We start from the raw sequence: 6,000 nt of genomic DNA on the forward strand, positions 1-6,000 counted from the left end.
ACTCAAAGAGACGGAAGAATACTTCATGCCCGGAAGCTTACCTGTGCAACCGCAAGTCACTATGGCTCTAGCTTGGTTGACCTTAGTGGTGACTCTGGCTGGGACGGTGCTAGCAGATGTAGAACTACGGTAGGATTGGATGAGCACCAGACAGTGGTCAGAGGAACTCTTCGGAAGACCATGTTTCGATCGTCCTCTTCTCAAACATCATGAAGTGCGAGGACGAAAGGGGAGGGATCGAATCTTGCGGGTAAAGTGTACAAACCTCTGCAGAGGGTTAAAACCTAATCGATTAGCCGTGTCCCTGGTTACGGACATTTTGAGCCTCTGGACTTGGATCTATCTCGGAACTCTCAACACCGGACTGATAACATAATTGTGGGCAACTTATGATGATTTGGGCTATGAGACATCGGTTGGCGGAACCATGTCATTGTACATAACTCTATAGTGAAGACTCCTTATATTCCTTTGATGTAGGAAAAATAAAACCAGCTTTTACGCAAACAAAACTCAGATACAGAGCCACAAAGCCATATTGCATATAGTATAGTTTATCATCTGTTTTTCTTACAGTGATCTTGCCGGTACATTCAATGTACTGACCTACACAGCTGCAATGTATCATGTTGCAGGATTATTTCTTACGACGAGTGATTTTCGTTGTTGGGTTACGGTCTACACTCAACCTGCCGATGACGTTGATGGGACTCCACACCCGATTTAATGTTTCCGCTGAGATGTGGTATATATCAGTTTTACGTTATTTATACATGTGATTGCACTTTGATATATACATTGATGTACTGTGTGTGCCAGCATACTGATCCAGGGATGGCACAGATACGTAGAGACTTGACCGTCTGAGGTCGGGTCGCTACAGCCACCTGATTGGAATTTACCCTTTGAAATTATGTGTGATGCTAGTGATTATGCTGTAGGTGCTGTTCTAGGACAAAGAGTTGATAAGAAATTAAATGTTATTCAATATGCCAGTAAAACTCTAGACAGTGCCCAGAGAAATTATGCTACTACTGAAAAAGAATTTTTAGCAGTTGTATTCGCTTGTGATAAGTTCAGACCTTATATTGTTGATTCTAAAGTAACTATTCACACTGATCATTCTGCTATTAAATATCTTATGGAAAAGAAAGATGCTAAACCTAGACTTATTAGATGGGTTCTCTTACTACAAGAATTGATAGAAAGGGAGCTGAGAACCCCGTTGCACACAACTTGTCTAGGTTAGAGAATGTTCTTGATGACCCACTACCTATTGATGATAGCTTTCCCGATGAACAATTACCTGTCATAAATGCTTCTTGCACTGCTCCATGGTATGCTGATTATGCTAATTACATTGTTGCTAAATTTATACCACCTAGTTTCACATACCAGCAAAAGAAAAAGTTTTTCTATGATTTAAGACATTACTTCTGGGATGATCCACACCTTTATAAAGAGGGAGTAGATGGTGTTATTAGACGTTGTGTACTTGAGCATGAACAGGAACAAATCCTATGCAAGTGTCACTCCGAGGCTTATGGAGGACACCACGCTGGAGATAGAACTGCACATAAGGTATTGCAATCCGGTTTTTATTGGCCTACTCTATTCAAAGATGCCCGTAAGTTTGTCTTGTCTTGTGATGAATGCCAAAGAATTGGTAATATTAGTAGACGTCAAGAAAAGCCTATGAACTATTCACTTATTATCGAACCATTTGATGTTTGGGGCTTTGATTATATGGGACCGTTTCCTTCCTCTAATGGCTATACACATATTTTAGTTGCTGTTGATTACGTTACTAAGTGGGTAGAAGCTATTCCAACTAGTAGTGCTGATCATAACACATCTATTAAGATGCTTAAAGAAGTTATTTTTCCGAGGTTTGGAGTCCCTAGATACTTAATGACTGATGGTGGTTCACATTTTATTCATGGTGCTTTTCGTAAAATGCTTGCTAAGTATGACATTAATCATAGAATTGCATCTCCATACCACCCACAGTTTAGTGGTCAAGTAGAACTGAGTAATAGAGAGCTCAAATTAATTTTGCAAAAGACCATTAATAGATCTAGAAAGAATTGGTCCAAGACACTTGATGATGCATTATGGGCCTACAGAACTGCATATAAAAATCCTATGGGTATGTCTCTGTATAAAATGGTTTATGGAAAAGCATGTCACTTACCTCTCGAACTAGAACATAAGGCATATTGGGCCATTAAAGAGCTCAATTATGATTTCAAACTTGCCGGTGAGAAGAGGCTATTTGACATTAGCTCACTTGATGAATGGAGAAGTCAAGCCTATGAGAATGCCAAACTGTTTAAAGAAAAAGTTAAACGATGGCATGGCAAAAGGATACAAAAGCGTGAATTTAATGTAGGTGATTATGTGTTGCTATTCAACTCTCGTTTAAAAATTTTTGCAGGAAAACTTCTCTCTAAATGGGAAGGGCCTTGCGTTATCGAAGAAGTCTATCGTTCCGGTGCCATAAAAATCAACAACTTCGAAGGCACAAATCCGAAAGTGGTGAACGGTCAAAGAATCAAGCATTATATCTCAGGAAATCCCATAAATGTTGAAACTAATTTTATTGACACCGTAACCCCGGAGGAATACATAAGGGACACTTTCCAGAACGTTTCAGACTCCAAAAAGGAATAGGTATGTGGTACGGTAAGTAAACCGACTCCAAAACAGTCATAATAGTAATTTTTCTCTGTTTTGGAATATTTAAGAAAATAGGAAAATAAGAAGTAGTCCGGGAAGGACACGAGGCGTCCACGAGGGTGGAGGGTGCGCCCCCTGCCTCGTGGGCACCTCGTGTGCTCTCTGGACTCCGTTTTCTTGCACGATACTTCTTTTGGTCGGTAAAAATTCATTATATAATCTCCCAAAGGTTTTGACCCTCGTATCAGCTAATATCCTCTATTTTTGTTTCGAGCTGTTTTCTGTCAGAATTGTCAAGGCCAGGCATCAAGTCGTCCCCCTTCTCCAACAATGAGGGCAACGATGCTTGGCTAATGAAGATAGAGCTGAAGAGAGAAGAACCCGGGGAGATCAACAAGGATGATAGGATCAAGAAGGCCATGGAGGATCAAGCTCCGGCAGCAGAAGAAGAAGACATCCTTCCACCTCATCACAATCTTCTTACCCCAACTGAGATTGAAGCTTTCAAGATGATTGAGTTAGCTCGCATACAAAACAAGTATCTCACACGTGAAAATATTTTGTTGAAGGAGCATATCACTGCACTCAAGGGCATTATCCGCAAATTGGAGGATCTCCTACGCTCGATGTGCGACACTCCATCATCACCACCATCTTCTTCACCACCAAAGGATAACTGAGTATCGGGTATGGGCACTCCCCTTGGCAACTGCCAAGCTTGGGGGAGGTGCCCAGGTATCGTATCACCATCACACTCCTATCTTTACCGTTTTTCTTAGTTCGATCCTTTTAGTAATATCTTGATCTAGTAGAATAAAAGTTTTAGTATGATTTAGTTTTGAGTTTTGATTTATGATCCCTCTATGTAATCGAGTCCGTGAGCTATATATATAATAAAGATTAGTTTTGAGTCAAGGGCTTGATTACCTTGCTATGATCGTGAGGGAATAAAAGAAAAATAAAGAATAAAAGGAAATAAAGAGATCATATTGATCTTATGGGGAGTAATGACTTCACATATAAAGAGTATGATGAATAAAAGTTGTTGAGAGTTGACAAACATAGTTTTGGTCATCGTTGCAATTAATAGGAAGTAATAAAGAAAGAGAGGTTCTCACATATAAATATACTATCTTGGACATCTTTTATGATTGTGAGCACTCATCAAAATATGACATGTTAAAGAGTTGATGTTGGACAAGGAAGACAATGTAATGGGTTATGTTTTCTTATATCCGAAATAAAGTATATTGTCATGGAACATCCAACATGTCGAGCTTGCCTTTCCCCCTCATGCTAGCCAAATTCTTTGCACCAAGTAGAGATACTACTTGTGCTTCCTAATAACCTTAAACCCAGTTTTGCCATGAGAGTCCACCATACCTACCTATGGATTGAGTAAGATCCTTCAAGTAAGTTGTCATTGTTGCATGCAATAAAAATTGCTCTCTAAATATGTATGATTTATTAGTGTGGAGAAAATAAGCTTTATACGATCTTGTGATGTGGAAGAAATAAAAGGAAAGGACTGCATAATAAAGGTCTATATCAGAAGTGGCAATATAAAGTGACGTTCTTTCGCATTAAGATTTTTTGCATCCAACCATAAAAGCATATGACAACCTCTGCTTCCCTCTGCGAAGGGCCTATCTTTTATTCTTGTCTTATACCTTATACAAGAGTCATGGTGATCTTCACCTTTCCTTTTTACATTTTATCCTTTGGCAAGCACATTGTGTTGGAAAGTTTCTGATATATATATCCAAATGGATGTAAGTTATCATGAACTATTATTGTTGACATTACCCTTGAGGTAAAAGGTTGGGAGGCAACACTATAAGCCCCTATCTTTCTCTGTGTCCGATTAAAACTCCATACCCATAAGTATTGCGTGAGTGTTAGCAATTGTGAAAGACTAAATGATAGTTGAGTATGTGGACTTGCTGAAAAGCTCTTATATTGACTCCTTCCGATGTTATGACAAATTGCAATTGCTTCAATGACTGAGATTATAGTTTGTTAGTTTTCAATGAAGTTTCTGATTCATACTTGACATTGTGAATAGATTGTTACTTTAGCATAAGAAATCATATGACAATATATAGGGTGGGTCTATTATGATAACACCCCTTAAGACCTTATTCTGCACATCAGTTTCTTATTCTGATAACACTCCCACCTCACCGGCCCACCCCACCCACTCTTCCTCTCCTCCCCCGACCTCACTTCTCTCCACTTTCCCCCCTCCCCCGCGTAGAACCACCTCCATCCTCCCCCGTCGCCCGCTTCCTCCGACCCAGCCGCGCGCCACCGCGCCAACCACCTTCCTCCCCCACCTACCTCCCACGGCCGGCGCGCCGCCCAACCACCGCGCCCCACCGTGTCGGTGGCCTTCCTCCCATCGCCGGCGAGCCACCCCTCCCCTGACCGCTTCCCAGCACGAACCGGCGCCTGATCCAGGCCTCGGCGGGCCCCCGCGATGTCCCGGCGCCGGATCCAGGCCATGGCGGGCCCCCCGCGCCGCCGCCCAACCTGCTTCCCTCGTCTGACCCCGCCCGACGCCACCTCCATACGCGGCTACCACCCTGCGCGATGTGCTGCCATGAAACCTCTCGCATGTGGCCGCCGGCACCAGATCCGGCCACCACGGCCCCCAGGGAGGTTGGGGAAGCCACCAGGCTCCACCTGGACCTCGGCGACCGGCCGATCTGAGGCACCCTGCCTTCCCGCGCCTTCTTCATCGCCTCCTCCCTGAAGGTGGCCGCGCTCATCAAGCTCGACCTTGTTGGAGCCGCAGTCCATCCCGGCGGCGTTGCCGTCCACACGGCGCGGAACTGCAGTCCCCTCCCTTCCATCCCCTACTTCTACCTCTGATCTCCCTCCGTCGCCGGTCGGTGCGGCCTCGGCTGACCGCGCCACCAGCCCAACTCCCCGCGTTGTCTCTTTTCGCGCCTGCACAGGTCCCTGCGCCGCCCTTCTCTAACGCGCCATGGTTCGGCCGCCGCCTCCTCTCTGTTCTCGACGTGGATCGGTCGATTCAGTGCAGCTCCCTGCACGTGGGCAGCTCCAGCCGCGGCGTGCAGTCCTAGCAAAGTTTGTTAGCGCTGGTGCTGGGGTCAACAAGGGACCCGAGTGCTTTGTATTTTTGGTGTTTTTGATGTAGTGCGTTGTCCTCTCGGCGCAGTACATAAGCATTTTTTTAGATTTGGCCGTGTGTTGAATCTCTAGTTCGGTGGAGTAGAGTTTCTAGTAGTGCAGTTTTGCACATAAAATGGTGACCAACCTCAGATTACATAGGCACACTCCCAAATCGCCAGTTGC

Source organism: Triticum aestivum, chromosome 7D (assembly GCF_018294505.1).
Source record: "Triticum aestivum cultivar Chinese Spring chromosome 7D, IWGSC CS RefSeq v2.1, whole genome shotgun sequence".
Classification (NCBI taxonomy): domain Eukaryota; kingdom Viridiplantae; phylum Streptophyta; class Magnoliopsida; order Poales; family Poaceae; genus Triticum; species Triticum aestivum.